General features: G+C 39.4%; 1 protein-coding gene across 1 annotated transcript in view; it reads right to left on the bottom strand.

Annotated features, from left to right (window-relative positions):
* The window catches only part of CORIN (corin, serine peptidase), a 268,706-nt gene that overhangs the window by 181,013 nt on the left and 64,473 nt on the right, over positions 1 to 23,220 (bottom strand). The gene's annotated exons all lie outside the window — the stretch shown is intronic.

The raw sequence follows: 23,220 nt of genomic DNA, 5'->3' as shown, positions 1-23,220 counted from the left end.
TGAGTCAGCTCTTTGCATCAGGTGGCCAAAGTATTGGAGTTTCAGCTTCAATATCTGTCCTTCCAATGAACACCCAGGACTGATCTCCTTTAAGATGGACTGGTTGGATCTCCTTGCAGTCCAAGGGACTCTCAAGAGTCTTCTCCAACACCACACTTCAAAAGCATCAGTTCCTCAGCACTCAGCCTTCTTTATACTCCAACTCTCACATCCATACATGACCGCTGGAAAAGCCATAGCCTTGACTAGACAGACGTTTGTTGGCAAAGTAATGTCTCTGCTTTCTAATATACTCTCTAGGTTGGTCATAACTTTCCTTCCAAGGAGTAAGCATCTTTTAATTTCATGGCTGCAATCACCATTTGCAGTGATTTTGGAGCCCAGGAAAATAAAGTGAGCCACTGTTTCTACTGTTTCCCCACCTATTTCCCATGAAATGATGGGACCAGATGCCATGATCTTAGTTTTCTGAATGTTGAGTTTTAAGCCAACTTTTTCACTCTCCTCTTTCACTTTCATCATGAGGCTCTTTAGTTCCTCTTCACTTTCTGCCATAAGGGTGGTGTCATCTGCACATCTGAGGTTATTGATATTTCTCCCGGCAATCTTGATTTCGGCTTGTGCTTCCTCCAGCCCAGCGTTTCTCATGATGTACTCTGCATATAAGTTAAATAAGCAGGGTGACAATATACAGCCTTGACATACTCCTTTTCCTATTTGGAACCAGTCTGTTGTTTCATGTCCAGTTCTAACTGTTGCTTCCTGACCTGAATACAGGTTTCTCAAGAGGCAGGTCAGGTGGTTTGGTATTCCCATCTCTTTCAGAATTTTCCACAGTTTATTGTGATCCACACAGTCAAAGGCTTTGACATAGTCAATAAAGCAGAAATAGATGTTTTTCTGGAACTCTCTCGCTTTTTCTATGATCCAGTGGATGTTGGCAATTTGATCTCTGGTTCTTCTGCCTTTTCTAAAACCAGCTTGAACATCTGGAAGTTCATGGTTCACGTATTGCTGAAGCCTGGCTTGGAGAATTTTAAGCATAGGAAGTACAAATAGGAATCGAGACCCCCGACAAAAAGCAAGAACTCCCAGGTGGTGCTAGTGGTAAAGAACCCACCTGCCAATGCAGGAGCTGTGGTAATGTAATGTAAGAGATGCAGTTTTGATCCCTGGGTTGGGAAGATCCCCTGGAGAAGGGCAGGACAACCCATTCCAGTATTCCTGCCTGGAGAACTCCATGGGCAGAGGAGCCTGGTAGGCTACAGTTCATGGCGTTGCAAAGAGTCAGACATGACTGAAGTGACTTAGCACACATGCATAACAGATCCCACTAACCACAAAATTTAGGGCTTCCCTGGTAGCTCAGCTGGTAAAGAATCTGCCTACAATGCTGGAGACCCCAGTTTGATTCCTGGGTAGGGAAGATTCACTGGAGAAGGGATAGGCTACCCACTCCAGTACTCTTGGGTTTCCCTAGTGTTTCAACTGGTAGAGAATCCACCTGCAATGCAGGAGACCTGGGTTGATCCCTGGGTTGGGAAGATCCCCTGGAAAAGGGAAAGGTTACCCACTCTAGTAATCTGGCCCAAAGAATTCCATGGACTGTCTAGTCCAAGGGGTCACAAAGAGTTTGACACAACTGAGCAACTTTCACTTTCAACTAGCTCAGCTATATGATCAGGGAGATTGTCTGACTGCCTAGAATCTGGTTTGATCCAAAAACCTTTCTTTGGGCTCTTCTTACTACAACTCTGGAGCTCCCATGGATTTGAATTTACCACTACATGTGTGATCCAAGAATCCCCCCAGCCAAAAATTAGCATAAAAATTGGCCATGGGACAGTGATACCTTGGTATGACTAACCAAACTAAACACAAATTGTGCTAAGTGACATGCCCTGAATCCAAAAAGTTTATAATACAAAGTCATAAAATAAACAGAAAACAATTAAGTCAAGGAAAGAATAGTAAGTCATTAGTCACAATGAGCAGCAATAACTAAAGTGGAGAACTTCAGACAATTGAACAATCTGAAAGAGGCTATTAAGCGAGAATGAATAAAACAACTAAAGACAAGAATATAGTAATTGAAACCATTTGAAATGAATGACACACTATAAATAAAGATCTGGAAGACCAAAAAAGAAACCAAATAGAATCTCTAGAAATAAAAAGTATGTATGAATATTATAAATTAATTAGCAATAATCACATCTCAGGTAAATGTCCTTGGCTATGAAACTGCCACTGTGCAAAGGTGGATATTATAAGTTAAAACTCAGTGAACTCAATTCACATGGAAACACAAATGACCCCAAAGAGCCAAAGCAGTCCTGAGAAAGAATGGAGCTGGGGGAATCAAGCTTCCTGACTTCAGACCACGTTACAAAGCTACAGGCATCACAACAGTATGGTACTGGTGCGAAAACAGAGCTACAGACCAGTGGAAAAAAGACAGAAAGCCCAGAAATAAACCCATAAACCTATGGGTACCTTATTTTTGACAAAGGAGGCAAGAATATACAATGGGGGAAAGACAGCCTTTCAATAAGTGGTGCTGGGAAAACTGGACAGCTACATGTAAAAGAATGAAATTAGAACACTTTCTAACACCATACACAAAGATAAACTCAAAATGGATTAAAGACCTAAATGTAAGACCAGAAACTATAAAACTCTTAGAGGAAAACACTCTGCTATCTATAAAACAGATAAACAACAAGGATTCACTATAGAGCACAGGGAACCATCTAATGTTTAATAGCTTATAGGTTATCTAATAGTTATCTAATAGTTATCTTATAGGTTATCTTACAGGTTACTAATAGTTATCTTATAGGTTATCTTATAGGTTACTAATAGTTATCTTATAGGTTATCTTACAGGTTACTAATAGTTATCTTATAGGTTATCTAATAGTTATCTAATAGTTATCTTACAGGTTATCTAATAGGTTATCTTACAGGTTATCTAATAGTTATCTTATAGGTTATCTAATAGTTATCTTATAGGTTATCTTACAGGTTATCTAATAGTTATCTAATAGTTATCTTACAGGTTATCTAATAGTTATCTAATAGGTTATCTTATAGGTTATCTAATAGGTTAGCTTATAGGTTATCTAATAGGTTAGCTTATAGGTCATCTAACAACCTATAAGCTGAAGCTCCAGTATATTGGTCGCCTGAGGTGAACAGATGACTAATTTCAAAAGTCCCTGATGCTGGGAAAGGTTGACAGCAGCAGGAGAAGAGGGTGTCTGAGGACGAGACAGCTGGACAGCATCACTGATGGAATGAATGTGAACGTGGACAAACTCCGGGAGATGGTGAGGGACAGGGAGGCCTGGCATGCTGCAGTCCACAGGGTCACAAAGACTCAAACACGACTGGGTGACTGAACAACAACAGTAACTTACAATGGAGAAGAATATACATATTATAGAGAGAAGGGAAGCTGACCGAGAGACAGAGACAGAACTGAATCACTTTGCTGTATACCTGAAACTAATACAACATTATTAACTAGCTATACGTCAATTAAAAAAAGAAATCTACAATATATCCACTTTAGTGAAACCAGAAAACGCAAAAAAAAAAAAAAATCAAAGCATCCAAAGACAGAATGCAAGTTGCCTACAAGGAAATAAGAATTAAATTTGCATTAAAGCTTCTGATGGCATCACAAGAGTACAGGAAAATGTAAAATAAATTTTTTTTAAGTTGATGGGTGAAAAAAAATGTTGATCTAGAATTCTGTACCTAAACCATAATATTGAGGGTTAAATAAAGGTAATTTTAGACAAAAACTAGAAAGATTTCACTGAAAGAACTTCCAAGAAGTATATCTAATTAAGGAGAGACCCAAAAAGAAGTAGCAAAAAGAAAAGTACCCAGAAAGAAGTTATTAATAGCAAGATGTAAGAAGTTATGGTGATTATTATATTACGTATATTTGAAATCTCTTGTAATAGTGGAAAAGAGTATAACAGCCTTCTTTGTTTAAAGATTTCTTTAAATAACCTCAAAATTTTGGAAGTTGAGCACCATTGGCTACAGTATATTTTCCTATAGAAACCAGAAACCTAGGGCTTACTGCCTTACTTGCTCAACAATAGAGAAAAATAAAAATATCCCCCAAATTTGAAATTGGAAAAAAAAAAACAAAAAGAAAGAAAGACCTTTAAAAACTGCTATGTGATCTTCGACAAAGGAGGCAAGGATATACAATGGAAAAAAGACAACCTCTTTAATAAGTGGTGGTGGGAAAACTGGTCAACCACTTGTAAAAGAATGAAACTAGAACACTTTCTAATACCATACACAAAAATAAACTCAAAATGGATTAAAGATCTAAATGTAAGACCAGAAACTATAAAACTCCTAGAGGAGAACATAGGCAAAACACTCTCTGACATAAATCACAGCAAGATCCTTTATGACCCACCTCACAGAATATTGGAAATAAAAGCAAAAATAAACAAATGGGACCTAAAAGCTTTTGCACAACAAAGGAAACTATAAGCAAGGTGAAAAGACAGCCCTCAGATTGGGAGAAAATAATAGCAAATGAAGAAACAGACAAAGAATTAATCTCAAAAATATACAAGCAACTCCTGCAGCTCAATTCCAGAAAAATAAATGACCCAATCAAAAAAAATGGGCCAAAGAACTAAACAGACATTTCTCCAAAGAAGACATACAGATGGCTAACAAACACATGAAAAGATGCTCAACATCACTCATTACCAGAGAAATGCAAATCAAAACCACAATGAGGTACCATTACATGCCAGTCAGGATGGCTGCTATCGAAAAGTCTACAAGCAATAAATGCTGGAGAGGGTGTGGAAAAAAGGGAACCCTCTTACACTGTTGGTGGGAATGCAAACTAGTACAGCCGCTATGGAGAACAGTGTGGAGATTCGTTAAAAAACTGGAAATAGAACTGCCATATGACCCAGCAATTCCACTCCTGGGCATACACACTGAGGAAACCAGATCTGAAAGAGACACATGTACCCAGATGTTCATCCCAGCTCTGTTTATAATAGCCAGGACATGGAGGCAACCTAGATGCCCATCAGCAGACGAATGGATAAGGAAGCTGTGGTACATATACACAAAGGAATAGTACTCAGCCATTAAAAAGAATTCATTTGAATCAGTTCTAGTGAGATGGATGAAACTGGAGCCCATTATACAAAGTGAAGTAAGCCAGAAAGATAAAGACCAATACAGTATATTAACACATATATATGGAATTTAGAAAGATGGTAATGATAACCCTATATGCAAGACAGAAAAAGAGACACAGATGCATAGAACAGACTTTTGGATTCTATGGGAGAAGGCGAGGGTGGGATGATCTGAGAGAACAGCATCAAAACATGTATATTATCAAGTGTGAAACAGATAGCTAGTCCAGATTGGATGCATGAGACAAGTGCCCGGGACTGGTGCACTGGGATGACCCAGAGGGATGGGATAGGGAGAGAGATGGGAGGGGGGTTCAGGATGGGGAACACATGTAAATCCATGGCTAATTCATATCAATGTATGGCAAAAACCACTGAAAAAAAAATAAAAAATAAAAACTGCTATGTGTTATAAGGAGTTTATCAAAACAGGAACTTAAAGACACAAGCAAAAAAGACTGGAATAAAAGAATGGGACTGTAATACTAAAAAATTAATTTAATAGTAAGAATATTTAGAAATAGTATGTAAAAATTAAAGAAACTAATAATAATCATTATGACCATAATTAAGAAGATAAACATAAGATAGCAATGCAACAAAAAAATATATTCTGAATTCAAGAACCCAAAAGTGGAAGAGAAAAGACTTGAAAGATGTTACAATTTTTTTCCTGAAATGAAGTTAGTTTGCATATGAAAAGGGCAACCATATTTCATTATGACATCAGAATCATGAACATCAAAATATAAACTAAGTAAGTTTAATAGTTAAAAAAATGTCAAAATGACTTTTCATTGTAAGACTGAATGTTGAACATAAGATGTAAAAATTAAAAAAAAACACTTTAGTAACATTTGGTTAATAAATATTAACTTTTGGAAAAAAATACAATTCTTCAAGAGCCAGCCATCAGATGTGCTCACTGTTCACGGACTGCCACTTTTTAAGACGCTTTTTGTGGTGAACTGAGATAAACTAGCGTATATCTTTATTTTAGTGTATATTTTTAAAGGAGGAAAAAAATACTGAATTTATACTGACATTACTAACTCAAAGTTAAGGTTATAGGCTTTTAATTTGTTTTTATATTTATACCTCTTTCATGTTGAAAATGCTGGTTCCTAAAATCATGAATATAAATACTTGTTTTCTCCTAAAATGTACAAACAATAGTTTCAAAATAACCACCCCAATATAATAATAAGACTGCCTAATGGAATCTTGAAATGGATTAAAGGTGTAAATTTAAGACCTGAAACCATGAAACATCTCAGAAAAAAACATATGAAAAAAGCTCCTTGACGTTGGTCTTAGCAATGATTTTTTTGATAAGATGCCAAAATACAGGCAACAACAGCTAAAAAAACAAATGGAACTACATCAAACTAAAAAGTTTGAAAAGATAATGGATGGAATAGGAGAACATATTTGCAAATCATATATCTGGTAAAGGGATTAATAAGCGAAATACATAAAGAACTCATCCAACTCAGCCCCCAAAAATCTTTAATAATCCAATTTCAAAATAGGCAGAGGACCTGAATAAATATTTTTCCAGGGAAGACGTACAAATGATCACAAGTATATCAGGGGACAGGGCCTCAATATATGAAATATTGGAGGAATGTTATTGTTCAGTCACTAAGTCATGTCCAGCTCTTTGAGACTCCATGAACTGCAGCACACTAGGCTTCTCTGTCCTTCACTATCTCCTGGAGTTTGCTCAAACTCATGCCCATTGAGTCGGTGATGCCATTCAACCATCTCATCCTCTGTCACCCTCTTCTACTGCCCTCAATCTTTCCAAGCATCAGGATCTTTTCCAATAAGCTGACTCTTTGCATCAGGTAGCCAAAGTATTAGAGCTTCAGCATCAGTCCTTCCAACAAATATTCAGGATTGATTTCCTTTAGGATTGACTGGTTTGATCTCCTTTCAGTCTAAGGGACTCTCAAGAGTCTTCTCCAGCACCACAATTCAAAAGCATTAATTCTTCAGTGCTCAGCCTTTTTTATGGTCCAAGTCTCACATCTGTACATGACTGCTAGAAAAGCCATAGCTTTGACTATAGAGATCTTTGTCAGCAAAGTGATGTCTCTGCTTTTTTAATACAGTGTTTAGGTTTATCGTTCATTCACTTGATGATATTCTAACCCCGGCTCCCCAAAACTCATTGTCCTTCCCACAAGTAAATGTACTCACTTCACCCCAACAGCTCAAGTCTTAAGTCATTTCAGCATCAAAATCTAAAGTCTTACTGAAACAAAGAGACTTATGACTTACTCAGACATGAAGACTTACTCAGACTATTGACACAGCAAGGGCAGGAGAGGATGGGATGAACTGACAGAGTAGCGTTGAAATATATACATTACCATATGCAAAATAGATAACTAATGGGAAGTTGCTGTATAACACAGGAAACTCAAGCTGGTTCTCTGTGATGACCTAGAGGGGTGGGTTGGGAGGTGACAGGGAGATTCAAGACAGAGGGAACGTATATACACCTATGGCTGATTCATGCTGATGTACGGTAGAAACCAAGGCAACACTGTAAAGCAATTATCCTCCAATTAAAAAATGATTTTTTATAAAAAGAAAATCATAAGGAAGAGAAAACACATACACACAGAAGTCTAAAGTCTCATCTAAATGTCATCTAAATCATCTAAATATGGATGAGACTCAAGATATGATTGATCCTCAGGCAAAATTCCTCTTCAGCTGTCAATGTGTGGAACTAGACAAATTATGTGATTCTAAAACAAAATGGGGGGAGAGGCACGGGGGGGCATTCCCATTCCCCAAAGGAGGAATAATAGATAAGGAAGGGGTGACAGGTCTCTACTGAATACTGACGGTGTCCCCATGTCTCACTGCCTCACCTGTCTCACGGCCTCTATGGTCAGCTACAATATGACCACTTGGCAAAACCCCAAACTCTAGAACAAGCAAAGACTTTAGATTTAAGATCTTCTTTTCCCTCCCATAACCAACCCTCCCATATTATATTTTCCATTTTTGTTGGCTTTCAAGGACACATAATATGGTAATGTGGTCTGTGGCTTAATAACCATAAGACTGATCATCATCAGTCTTCTGAAATGTATATCCTAGAGGCCTTTGTCTAGTGCATATTTATGAACATATAACCACAGAAGAAACTAATTCTCTGCCTTTAATAAACAATGGAAGGATTGGAAAGTAATTTCAAGGAGAGAATTAGAGAATTCCAGATCTCCCATTTTCTGAAATGATGAAATTCTCATTTTGAAGAAGGAAATGGCAACCCACTCCAGTATTCTTGCCTGGAGAATCCTGTGGACAGGGGAGCCTGGTGAGCTGCCGTCCATGGGGCTGCACAGAGTCAGACACGACTGAAGAGACTTAGCATGCAAAATTCTCATTAGTACCTGTAAAAGCATAGTGGATCATCCATAAAATTGAAAACAAAAGACTCCATTCAATGTATCTAAGAATTATGTTATGAATAAGTTTTTAAATCTAAGAATGAAACAGTATAATCTGATTAAAAATGGAAAATCCATGAAAGACCTTCAAAATAAAACTTTTATAACTAAATAAAACTTGATGATGTTTAGAAGAAAGATTATAGAAAAAAGTGATATGAATTGGCGATCTTGTCTTTTAAAGAGTAAACAGTTGAAATGAATTATGTCTTCTTTGTTCTCTTAACCTCCCTGATGAATTCCTCAGGTTATAAATAAAATGTTCATGTCTCAAGGCAGTTACTAGAAAATTGGCTACTTGAGAACAGGATTTCTATCTGATCCACCATTATAGTCTACAAAGCTAAACCTCAGAGCTTGGCACCCAAAAATAACTGTTTAAGAACCAATGGTGATTCCTAGTATTAACACAGCCTCTCAGAAATTGAGATGTCTCACAAAGCTTGTAAGGGTATACTGGTGTCAGAATGAATTTATACCAATTAAAATAATCACAAACAAGTACTGTAAGTTTTATCAGTTGAACACCTCCTGCAAGTATTAATGATGCACAGGAGCAAAAAAGAATAAAATATGTTAACACTGACAGACAAGGAATGGTTTGCATCACATGTAAATTGATGCAAAGCTTTTGGCTTGGAAAAGCCATTACCATATTCATTTCAACTATAAGTAAGTGAAAAGGCATATTCTCCAAAGACACAAGTAACAGCAAACAGATTCCTGCTGATGGGTTTCTTGCTCTGAACACACAGTTGTACAAAGACTAGAAACCTGAGATAGCAAATTGAGCGATTCAGGCAAAAAATATATACAGTGCCAATTTGCTTTCAGAATCATGGAGTAAATTAAATTACACACTTTGAAATAAAACTTTTACATGTGAATTTGGCTTTTAAAAGATCATTTTTGTCCTTGGATTTGATCAGGACTGTTTTTGTAATGCTGTTATCAGTATGCTACTTTTTTTTTCCTCTACATGGATCAAATGTATGGGGCCATTGTTCCTGAAGAGGAACCAGAAGACTTTTTGACAAGGCAATTTAACTCCAACTCTTGCTTGCTGTAATAATGTATTATAGGCACATTACCTTTGGGGGTGGATGTCACTGTGACTGCAGGATTCATTTTGGAGAAGGGGTCTGGAAGTCTTGCCCAGAAATCTTTGCAACGGGAGGAATGGGACTGTGGCCAAAGGAGAGTGAACCAAGGACTGGAGCCGAAGGAGAATGAACCAGGCACTGTTCCATCATCCCTTTCTAAACCATAGTTCTGCAAAGACTGAGTTTGCTCTCTCTAGGAGGAACCCAATACATCCTAGGAACAGAGTCCGCTACAGATGGAATGAGGAAGAAGGAAAGGGGAGTGGGAGGGGGGAAAAAGGAGTCCATCCCTACACTCAAATTTTCTTTCTCCCTCTCGAAGAATTAAGGAGGTCTTTATTAGAATACTACCATGCCAACCAGATAAGCAGGCAAAAGTTATTTAAATGCTTCAGTTGTTCTTGTTTGGATGTTGATATTAGCCAGAACCCATGCCTGAATCTCATTACTGTTCTCTAAGCCTAAAGAATATAATTTAGTATATGGAGAGGGCAATCAACTATACTTGAAGCTTGGAGTTTAACATTGGTGGCACATAAGTGATACGGTCCAGGGTCATGACTACAGTAAATTTTGAAAGTAGCAAATTCCTAGTGAAGTAGCTTAGACAGATCTCAGACTCTCTCAAGTACTTAAAAAAAATCATGAATTTCCTCTAAAGCATATGTTCTTAATTATAATCCAAAGACCCCAATGGGTTCATGCATAAAATTTTTGCTGTCAATCCCCCTCCCAGGCATATATCTGGAAAAGATGAAAGCTCTAATACAAAAAGATATGTGCACCCCAATGTTCATAGCAGCATTATTTACAATAGCCAAGACATGGAAGCAATCTCAGTGTACATCAACAGATGAATGGATAAAGATGTTTTATATATATATATATATATATATATATACACACACACACATACATACAGTGGAATATTATTCAGACATAAAAAAGAATGAAGCAATGTTATTTGATGTATAATATTATCCCCACTCCCAAGGAGCAGCAGCTGCGCGGGCGCAGGAGGGCCGAGCGGAGCTGCTCCACGTTCAAGGTGAGGAGGGGCGGCCGTGAGGAGATACCCCTCGTCCAAGGTAAGGAGCAGCGGCTGCGCTTTGCTGGAGCAGCCGTGAAGAGATGCCCCACGTCCAAGGTAAGAGAAACCCAAGTAAGATGGTAGGTGCTGTGAAGGGCATCAGAGGGCAGACACACTAAAACCATAATCACAGAAAACTAGCCTATCTGATCACAGGACCACAGTCTTGTCTAACTCAGTGAAGCTAAGCCATGCCGTGTGGGGCCACCCAAGATGGATGGGTCATGGTGGAGAGGTCTGACAGAATGTGGTCCACTGGAGAAGGGAATGGCAAACCACTTCAGTATTCTTGCCTTGAGAACCCCATGAACAGTACGAAAAGGCAAAAAAATAGGACACTGAAAGAGGAATTCCTTAGGCTGGTAGGTGTCCAATATGCTACTGGAAATCAGTGGAGAAATAACTCCAGAAAGAATGAAGGGATGGAGCCAAAGTAAAAACAATACCCAGTTGTGGATGTGACTGTTGATAGAAGCAAGGTCCAATGTTATAAACAGCAATACTGCATAGGAACCTGGAATGTTAGGTCCGTGAATCAAGGCAAATTGGAAGTGGTCAAATGGGAGATGGCAAGAGTGAATGTCGACATTTTAGGAATCAGCAAACTAAAATGGACTGGAATGGATGAATTTAACTCAGATGACCATTATATCTACTACTGTGGGCAGGAATCCCTTAGAAAGAAATGTAGTAGCCATCATGGTCAACAAAAGAGTCTGAAATGCAGTACTTGGATGCAATCTCTGTTCGTTTCCAAGGCAAACCATTCAATACCACGGTAATCCAAGCCAATGTCCCAACCAGTGACACTGAATAAGCTGAAGTTGAACCATTCTGTGAAGACCTACAAGACCTTTTAGAACTAACACCCAAAAAAGATGTCCTTTTCATTATAGGGGAATGGAATGCAAAAGTAGGAAGTCAAGAACACCTGGAGTAACAGGCAAATTTGGCCTTGGAGTACAGAATGAAGCAGGGCAAAGGCTAATAGAGTTTTGTGAAGAGAATGCACTGGTCATAGCAAACACCCTCTTCCAACAACACAAGAGAAGACTCTACACATGGACATCACCAGATGGTCAACACCGAAATCAGACTGATTATATTCTTTGCAGCGAAATATGGAGAAGCTCTATAGAGTCAGCAAAAACAAGACCGGGAGCTGACTGGCTCAGATCATGAACTCCTTATTGCCAAATTCAGACTTAAACTGAAGAAAGAGGAGAAAACCACTAGACCATTCACATATGACCTAAATCAAATCCCTTATGATTATACAGTGGAAGTGAGAAATAGATTTAAGGGACTAGATTTGATTGAGTGCCTGATGAACTATGGACAGAGGTTTGTGACATTGTACAGGAGACAGGGATCAAGACCATCCCCATGGAAAAGAAATGCAAAAAAGCAAAATGGATGCCTGAGGAGGCCTTACAAATAGCTGTAAAAAGAAGAGAAGCGAAAAGCAAAGGAGAAAAGGAAAGATACTCTCATTTGAATGCAGAGTTCCAAAGAATAGCAAGGAGAGATAAGAAAGCCTTCCTCAGGGATCAATGCAAAGAAATAGAGGAAAACAACAGAATGGGAAAGACTAGAGATCTCTTCAAGAAAATTAGAGATACCAAGGGAACATTTCATTCAAAGGTGGGTTTGATAAAGGACAGAAATGGTATGGACCTAATAGAAGCAGAAGATATTAAGAAGAGGTGGCAAGAATACACAGAAGAACTGTACAAAAAAGATCTTCATGACCCAGATAATCACGATGGTGTGATCACTCACCTAGAGCCAGATATCCTGGAATGTGAAGTCAAGTGGGCCTTAGAAAGCATCACTACGAACAAAGCTAGTGGAGGTGATGGAATTCCAGTTGAGCAATTTCAAATCTTGAAAGATGATGCTGTGAAAGTGCTGCACTCAATATGCCAGCAAATTTGGAAAACTCAGCAATGGCCATAGGACTGGAAAAGGTCAGTTTTCATTCCAGTCCCAAAGAAAGGCAATGCCAAAGAATACTCAAACTACTGCACACTTGCTCTCATCTCACATGCTAGTAAAGTAATGCTCAAAATTCTCAAGCCAGGCTTCAGCAATACGTGAACCGTGAACTTTGAGATATTCAAGCTGGATTTAGAAAAGGCAGAAGAACCAGAGATCAAATTGCCAACATCCGCTAGATCACCGAAAAAGCAAGGGAGTTCCAGAAAAACATCTAATTCTGCTTTATTGACATGACATGCCTTTGACTGTGTGGATCACAATAAACTGTGGAAAATTCTGAAAGAGATGGGAACACCAGACCACCTGACCTGCTTCTTGAGAAACCTATATGCAGGTCAGGAAGCAACAGTTAGAACTGGACATGGAACAACAGACTGGTTCCAAATAGGAAAAGGAGTATGTCAAGGCTGTATATTGTCACCCTGCTTATTTAACTTATATGCAGAGTACATCATGAGAAAGGCTGGGCTGGAAGAAGCACAAGCTGGAATCAAGATTGCCGAGAGAAATATCAATAAGTTCAGATGTGCAGATGACACCACCCTTATGACAGAAAGTGAAGAGGAACTAAAAAGCCTCTTGATGAAAGTGAAAGAGGAGAGTGAAAAAGTTGGTTTAAAGCTCAACATTCAGAAAACTAAGATCATGGCATCTGGTCCCATCACTTCAAGGGAAATAGATGGGGACACAGTGGAAACCAGTGTCAGACTTTATTTTCCTGTGTTCCAAAATCACTGCAGATGATGAATGCAGCCATGAAATTAAAAGATGCTTACCCCTTGGAAGGAAAGTTATGACCAACCTAGAGAGTATATTAGAAAGCAGAGACATTACTTTGCCAACAAAGGTCCATCTAGTCAAGGCTATGGTTTTTCCAGCGGTCATGTATGGATGTGAGAGTTGGACTGTGGAGAAAGCTGAGTGCTGAAGAATTGATGCTTTTGAAGTGTGGTGTTGGAGAAGACTCTTGAGAGTCCCTTGGACTGCAGGGAGATCCAACCAGTCCATCGTAAAGGAGATCAGTCCTAGGTGTTCATTGGAAGGACTGATGCTGAAGCTGAAACTCCAATACTTTGGCCACCTGATGTGAAGAGGTGACTCACTGGAAAAGACCCTGATGCTGGGAGGGATTGGGGGCAGGAGGAGAAGAGTTCAACAGAGGATGAGATGGTTGGATGGCATCACTGACTCGATGCACATGGTTTGAGTAAACTCCGGGAGCTGGTGATAGACAGGGAGGCCTGGCGTGCTGTGGCTCATGGGGTTGCAGAGTCAGACACGACTGAGCGACTGAGCTGAATGTTATATGAAGCAACATGAACGGACCTAGAGAACATCATACTAAGTAATGCAAGTCAGATAAAGATAATATTATATATTACTTATATGTACAATCTAATAATTTTTACAAGTGAACTTATTTACAAAACAGAAACAGACCCACAGACATAGAAAAGACACATATGGTTACCAAAGGGGAAAGGGTAGGGGGATAAACTGGGAGTGTGGGGTAAACAGGTGCACACTCTCACATATAAAATAAACAAGGACTTACCGTATAACACAGGCACCTATATTCTAAAACATAATGAATTATAATAGAAAAGGATAAAAAAGAATATATACATATTTATATACATATATATATAACCAAATCACTTTGCTGTACACCTAAAACAATATTAGAAAACAACTATGTTTCAGATAGAAGAAAATTGCTATCTATGAAGAAACTGGACAGGAGAAAAATATTATCTCTATTTCCAATAAGCTTCAAATGAAATTTAGCTTACTTAATTATCAATGTAGACAACAATCAGAAAAACATATTAGACATCATAGCTGTTTTCTTATCAACATAGACTTATTATAGACATTTCAAAGTATTATGTATGTTCATCCATATTATAAAATTATAGTTATTGACCTAGGCTAGATATCATTATTTAATGTGTTAAAAAATAAACACATGTATTATGTATCATGAATTTATATTTATATTTTGATAACTAGATTTTCATAAAATTGCTTTTCTTTATGATTCTGTGTGGTGTGCTTTAAGCATTAAAGAGTTATCTGAGAAAGCAATTATAAGCTTGACCAGATCATCAAAGGAGTCCCTGGCACAAAAATATTAAGAAGCTCTGTTGTAGAGTATCACTGCTTTTCCAGAGAATATGTCATGAACAGCAAAAATTCAGTTCCCTAGAACAGTATCTCACAAGTTTAAGAATTGTACAGGCTTTTTCACAGAGAGAAAGTTACGCAGGTATACATAAAAATTAAATATAAACCCCTTTATACGTATAGATCCAACATGCAATAAAGTCAATATATATAAATTAAATAGAAATGAAACTACAAAACTAGTAAGATTTAAGTTAATTACATTAATGAATTAATGTTAACAGTACTCTGCTAAAACACCATGAATATGGTGCTAACTCCTAAAGCACGAGTTCTCCGGTATTTAGGAAGCTTATTCTACCATGTATCCCCACTGAGTAGATCAGTTTTCCTCTGTTTTAACTGCCACAAAGTCATCCTTTGTACAACATGCCAGTATACACTTTAGCTCTGCAATTGAGAAGACTCTCAAACCTGCCTCTGTTCCTTTCTTAATGGCTGGACAAATGTCTAAGAAATAAAGCTTAGCAGCAACTTTATCATAAATAGAAGTTCAAATAAACAAAACCTCGAATAGCCAAAGCAATCTTGAGAAAGAAGAATGGAACTGGAGGAACAAACCTGCCTGACTCCAGGCTCTACTACAAAGCCACAGTCATCAAGAGAGTATGGTACTGGCACAAAGACAGAAATATAGATCAATGGAACAGAATAGAAAGCCCAGAGATAAATCCACGCACCTATGGACACCTTATCTTTGACAAAGGAGCCAAGACTATACAATGGAGAAAAGACAATCTCTTTAACAAGTGGTGATGGGAAAACTGTTCAACCACTTGTAAAAGAATGAAACTAGAACACTTTCTAACACCATACACAAAAATAAACTCAAAATGGATTAAAGATCTAAATATAAGACCAGAAACTATAAAACTCCTAGAGGAAAACATAGGCAAAACACTCTCTCACATAAACTACAGCAGGATCCTCTATGACCCACCTCCCAGAATATTGAAAATAAAAGCAAAAATAAATAAATGGGGCCTAATTAAAATTAAAAGCTTCTGCACAACAAAGGAAACTATAAGCAAGGTGAAAAGACAGCCCTCAGATTGGGAGAAAATAACAGCAAATGAAGCAGCGGACAAAGAATTAACCTCAAAAATATACAAACAACTCCTGCAGCTCAATTCCAGAAAAACAAAAGACCAAATCAAAAAGTGGGCCAAAGAACTAAACAGACATTTCTCCAAAGAAGACATACAGATGGCTAACAAACACATGAAAAGATGCTCAACATTACTCATTATCAGAGAAATGCAAATCAAAACCACAATGAGGTACCATTACACACCAGTCAGAATGGCTGCTATCCAAAAGTCTACAAGCAATAAATGCTGGAGAGGGTGTGGAAAAAAGGGAACCCTCTTACACCGTTGGTGGGAATGCAAACTAGTACAGCCGCTATGGAGAACAGTGTGGAGATTCCTTAAAAAAACTGGAAATAGAACTGCCATATGACCCAGCAATCCCACTCCTGGGCATACACACTGAGGAAACCAGATCTGAAAGAAGCACGTGTACCCCATTGTTCATCACAGCACTGTTTATCATAGCCAGGACATGGAAGCAACCTAGATGCCCATCAGCAGATGAATGGATAAGAAAGCTGTGGTACATATACACAAAGTAATAGTACTCAGCCATTAAAACGAATGCATTTGAATCAGTTCTAATGAGGTGGATGAAACTGGAGCCCATTATACAGAGTGAAGTAAGCCAGAAAGAAAAACACCAATACAGTATATAACGCATATATATGGAATTTAGAAAGATGGTAATGATAGCCCTGTATGCGAGACAACGAGAGAGACACAGATGTATTGAACAGTCTTTTGGACTCTGTGGGAGAGGGCGAGGGCAGGATGATATGGGAGAATGGCATTGAAACATGTAAATTATCACATGTGAAATGAATCACCAGTCCAGGTTTGATGCATGATACAGGATGCTCAGGGCTGGTGCACTGGGATGACCCAGAGGGATGGGATGGGGAGGGAGTTGGAAGGGGGTGTTCAGGATGGGGAACACATGTACACCCATGGTGGATTTAAGTCAATGTATGGAAAAACCAATACAATGTTGTAAAGTAAAATAAATAAATAATTTTTTAAAAAAAGCTCAACAGGCACCAAAATTTCATATTAGTACTTGTTTTAAGACAGTTATCCAGGTTATCAAGAATAGGTGTACATTAACTACTTTTTATCATTGAAATAAAAGGGTACATTTAAGAAATTCTTATAGAGAATTCTTAGATCCCCCAGAAAACATGTGAGGTTACTCAGGCCCCAGATAGAGAAATACTGTCCAAAAAACAACAGAAGAATGATAAGCCATTGACCCATCCACGTTTACATATAAGCACAGATTCCCCCTCCAAACTGCACAATAACCTACAGTCAATAATCTACAGAGCTGACTCTAAGGACAGCAGAAATGACCTCCAAAGAATATCAAAAAGACATCCAGGATTCTACTCTTGCAGGATTAGAAAATGTCAGAGGAAAAGGAGAAGGGACTTTATGTGATTTCGGATGTCTAATTGGACCCCCTCTCCCCATATTGCCCACTTGGATAGCTTCCTGATGCAGAGTCATCCGAGTATAATTTCAGATCTTGCTCTGATCCTCTTAGCTTCATATTCTTTCAGAACTCACTTTCAAGCTAATACTGTGTTAAAAACAGAAAACTAGGAAGAAAGAATAAGCTTAAGGTTTTTGATTGGTGTATAAACTATCTACACTCAGCAAATTCAGAGTGCGTGTTTAGGGTGTTTTGGTACAGAACTATCAGTGCCAATAAATCACTGTTGTTTTACTCTCATGATCCAAGTCATTTTATCTTTAGAAGAGAGACTATATAGTTCATTGAAGAGAAAAATACGTATATAAGGTGAATGTCATTGTTAGGAGAATGGCTAAAATAAATCATGGTGTGATGCCAGTAGAGAATGTCATTCAACCCTTGTAATAATGAATGAGAGCTCAATCACTGTCTTAGAGATGTTTACATCAAGTGTTCTGTTTGAAAACGTATCTTATTGGGCGGTGCTGGGTCTTTGTAGCTGCACTGGGGCTACCCTCTAGTTGTGGCCACAGGCTTCCCATCGTGGTGGCATGAAGACGGGCTCGCTGTGAAGACGGGCTCGCTGTGAAGATGGGCTCGCTGTGAAGAATGGGCTCGCTGTGAAGACGGGCTCGCTGTGAAGAATGGGCTCGCTGTGAAGACGGGCTCGCTGTGAAGAATGGGCTCGCTGTGAAGACGGGCTCGCTGTGAAGACGGGCTCGCTGTGAAGAATGGGGTCACTGTGAAGACGGGCTTGCTGTGAAATGGGCTTGCTGTGAAGATGGGCTTGCTGTGAAGACGGGCTCGCTGTGAAGACGGGCTCGCTGTGAAGAATGGGCTCGCTGTGAAGACGGGCTCGCTGTGAAGAATGGGCTCGCTGTGAAGACGGGCTCGCTGTGAAGACGGGCTCGCTGTGAAGAATGGGGTCACTGTGAAGACGGGCTTGCTGTGAAATGGGCTCGCTGTGAAGATGGGCTCGCTGTGAAGACGGGCTCGCTGTGAAGACGGGCTCGCTGTGAAGACGGGCTTGCTGTGAAGATGGGCTTGCTGTGAAGACGGGCTCGCTGTGAAGACGGGCTTGCTGTGAAGATGGGCTTGCTGTGAAGACGGGCTCGCTGTGAAGACGGGCTCGCTGTGAAGATGGGCTTGCTGTGAAGATGGGCTCGCTGTGAAGACGGGCTTGCTGTGAAGATGGGCTTGCTCTGAAGATGGGCTTGCTATGAAGACGGGCTTGCTGTGAAGACGGGCTTGCTGTGAAGACGGGCTTGCTGTGAAGATGGGCTCCTGGGCTTGCTGTGAAATGGGCTTGCTGTGAAGACGGGCTTGCTGTGAAGATGGGCTCGCTGTGAAGACGGGCTTGCTGTGAAGACGGGCTCGCTGTGAAGATGGGCTTGCTGTGAAGATGGGCTCGCTGTGAAGATGGGCTCGCTGTGAAGACGGGCTCGCTGTGAAGATGGGCTTGCTGTGAAATGGGCTTGCTGTGAAGACGGGCTTGCTGTGAAGATGGGCTCGCTGTGAAGATGGGCTCGCTGTGAAGACGGGCTTGCTGTGAAGATGGGCTTGCTGTGAAATGGGCTTGCTGTGAAGACGGGCTTGCTGTGAAGATGGGCTTGCTGTGAAGATGGGCTTGCTGTGAAGATGGGCTCGCTGTGAAGACGGGCTCGCTGTGAAGACGGGCTCCAGCGCGGGCTCAGCAGTTGCAGGGCACAGGTTTGGCGCCACTGTGGCGTGTGGAATCTTTCCAGACCAGGGATCAAACCTGTGTCCTGTGCATTAGCAGAGAGATTCTTAACCCCTGGACCACTAGGGAAGTCCTACATGAAGTATTCTTGAGTGAGAAAACATTATATAGAAAATTGTGTGTAATAAATGTGATTTCATTTTCTGAAAAACAAAAATGAGTTAGACTTTAAAAATATTCACAACCTAGAAGTTGAAAGCTATGTTTTATTTGGCAGGAATTTTTAGGACTTCAAGCCCAGGAGGTAGCATCTCAAGTAACTCTAATAGAAGTGCTCTGACGAGGTGAGGAGGTGAAGAAGCACGGAAGTATTAGGTGCTCAATCATGTCCGACTCAGCATCGGGTAGGAGTTTTCCAACAAAGAGCAGGTAGTCTGAATGTCAAAAGATTACTGTTGATTAAAGAAAACCAGACGTCTAGTTAAGGAATTCAGTGCTTTTCTATGTATGAGAAAATGCAAGAGTCTGGACTCACTGAAATCATCCCTCACATGCACCTCGCCTCTCTGGGGCCGGTGTCCTGGGCTCCGCGTTCTGTGAGTCGTCAGGGCTCACTGTGCGGAGCGGCTACCGTCTCACAGCTGCTCGTGGCGGGTATCCGCTCCTTCCTGAGAGCCTTCAGGGCTCACCAGCTCACCGTGGGTGGCGACTGCAGTCACTGATGACAGTGACATCCGTTGTTTATTGATATGGCAGGAAATATTCCATTTCTCGGGACAGAAACACTCCAGTACATGTTATTCTGTATACACATTTGGGTATATATGTTTATACGACTGTATGAGCATAGGGAAAACTACGAAATCACACACACTAGGGTAACATGGGTTAACTGCAGGCAGAAATCGGGTCATATGATGCAAAAGGAAGAAGAAATGAAGTGATTTATTCAAAAAAGGGGGAGAAGAAAGTCTTCCATTTTAAAATAATACATAATGTGATCATACTTATTCATCATAAAAAGAAGAAAAATCAACTGTCAATGCTGGAGGAAATGCAAAAGAAGCAATAGAGTAGATAAAGATGATAAAAGCAGGGTTAGGAAACACTTCCAGAACGGCACAGTAAGATCCTCCAAAAATCTGTTTCTCTATAAAAGCAATAAAAACACTGGGAAGAAATGTCAAAAATCATATTTTTCAGAACTTTGGAATGTAACTAAAGGTCTGCATTAATTAAAGGAACATTTGTTTCCAGAAAAACGGTGGGATCACAGTGAGAACTAAGAACTTCGCAGCATTTCGCTTTGCCCTGTTCACATCACCCTCTCCTCCATTCCACAGAAGCCGTGAAAACCAACGGCTTCACAGCCCTGGTAACTGAAAACCAGCAACCTAGAAGGCAATGGAAAGGGGAGAATGAGTTTGAAGCTCCTCAAAAGCTGTCCCCAGGGAACTGTCAGCATTCAACTTGTCTAGAAGTTCCCTGAAAAGGATTCATCCTCAAGCACTTGTCTTTACTTGATTTAACTCAGAGCTTTCTCTTCACAAAAATTTCTATCCCCAGGGTACTTGTTGAAAACAATCCATAGTAATTGTTTAACATCACAGTTACTTTAAGCAAGGATACCTGTTGGAAATGAGAGATTGATCAAAACACTTCCAAGGAAAATCTAGGGAATGAGATGTTTGAAAGGGCGTTTGGAAAGCTCTGACATATTCCCTGGGAAACTAGAAGGCCAGGGCTATGTCCATATCCAAGAAAAATACAAGAAAACAGTCACAAAAGCCACATATTTATTTCATGATGCCCTTTATATGAAATATTCAGAACAGGCACATCTACAGAGACAAAAAGTAGATTAATTTTGGATGCAGGCTGAGGGAGAGGAGAAATGGGCAATAATGGATACAGCATCTCTTTTTGCAGTGATGAAAATATTCTAAAATTAGGTGGTGGTGATAGTTGCACAATTCTGTGAATACATTTTAAAAATATGCAATTACTAGGAATTCCCTGGCAGTCCAGTGATTAGGACTCAGTACTTTCACTGCCATCGCTTGGATTCAGTCCCTCATTGGAGAATCAAGAACCCATAAGCCAATTGACACAGCTAAAAAAAACAAACTGAATTACATATATTGGAGGTCAAATTTTATGGTATGTGGATTATATTTCTTTACTCTTCAGGGTATGTGTTTGTCACCTCTATTTGAATCTTAACAGTGATGGAACTTTCAAAATACCAATTACTATAATTGCAACCACATTAACTGTACTGAATTTTTGCTTAAATTACTTCTGTCCTTCTGTTGAAAAACACAGTCCTAAGAATAATGAAGTGTTTAAGACATGACCAAAATATTAAAAACTTCAAAATTAAACTCATGAGGAAAATACAATTTACCTGGCATAATTTGGGTTTGCAATATTACTGTCAGGTAATAAATATGAATCTGCAGGAATCACTGGTGAACACTAAGCATAGGAAACAGTTAACATCTATTGGTGCTCTGTAGAATCCAAACATTCTGACTCTTTGGTGTTAGAGAAACAGAATAATCCTGCTTTTCTTCAGATGCCAGCAAATTTATACTGTGATAGCTTAAGAGTCAGCTTAATCCTTCCCTTCCTGGCTCAGAATGAAAATAAATACTCTTTCCTAGACCTAAGATGTGATTCTCCCCTGGAGGTTTTGATGAAAGAGGGAGGAACAAACAGGAAAATGATAAGGGATGAATGGGTTTTGTGGAACTTTCAATCACACAACATTGTTTTAGGAGGCAGAAAGTAAGAATCAAGAGCACTGCAGGGAAACCTTTTACCAGTGACTGAGCTCTGATTATGATGTATGAGTACTGACTAGGTCATTTCCACACTAATCCACTGCCACTAGCATTCTAGAAGGTTGGTAACTTTCCTGAAAGAACTAGAGAGGGACAGAGTTACATTCCAGAGCATATCATCTGCCACCGTCTAAGACCCAACTCCACACTTTCTGCTTCCCCTCTCTCTCCCAGTTCTTCTTCTGGAATAGTTGAAAAATACCTCCATTTGCCCTCAAATAGAAGTTTTGCACATGCCGTTTTCCTCGAGGTGTGATTATTCATCAGTCAATAAGTAAAACAATTCTCACAGCCGAGAAAACAGGAAAACAAGAAAGAACATATAGACACCTGGAAAACAAATGAGGGGATAACCCTCAAATTCCTTGGCATTCGATTACAAAACTGTGTGCCTGGTATTCTCGCTATAAGCATCTCTGTCACAGACATTTTCACCATGTGACTAACAGTCTGTGTGGCAATTTTGCAATGAAAGATAAACTAATGGTTGACAATTTGGGGCCTGACAATTTGCTTTCAACGAGGTGAAATGTGTTAGCACTTCTTTCAGCTAGAGATGATATTGATAGCTTTATTGAGCTGAGAGATGACAATGATTCGCTTCAAGATGGTTTCTTATTTTGAAACATACTACACTGGAGGAGAAGGAGGCTGAGGACTTCAGTGGTGCAGAGTTGAACCCACATTTTCCATAGAACTTCAGAAAGTCTATCAACAAACATGTGACAATATGCCAAAACACACAACAGTGTAGAAGACTTTCACAACGCAATACAGACCTCAGTTACAAATATGCATCCTAGAATTTGGAGACTGATGCCTCTGTTAACGAAGGGACAAATTTTAGCAAAAAAGGAAAAGCCCAATGCCAAGTGAGGAGAAATGATCACGCCAAAAAAAAAAAAATAAGTGTGTAAAAATACTATAAACAGAAGACTTTGAAGACCAAGTACAACTCACAAAATCAGTTATTTGTGCTGCCTCACCATGAATCTACACATATTTCAAACGTATTCAAAAATTTTGTATTTAGCCATATATTTTTAAAAATTTTGTTAATTTCTTGTTTCA

Source organism: Odocoileus virginianus, chromosome 21, assembly GCF_023699985.2.
Source record: "Odocoileus virginianus isolate 20LAN1187 ecotype Illinois chromosome 21, Ovbor_1.2, whole genome shotgun sequence".
Taxonomy (NCBI): domain Eukaryota; kingdom Metazoa; phylum Chordata; class Mammalia; order Artiodactyla; family Cervidae; genus Odocoileus; species Odocoileus virginianus.
The sequence above is the reverse complement of the archived record's forward strand: the minus strand, read 5'-3'. Positions and strand labels throughout refer to the sequence as shown.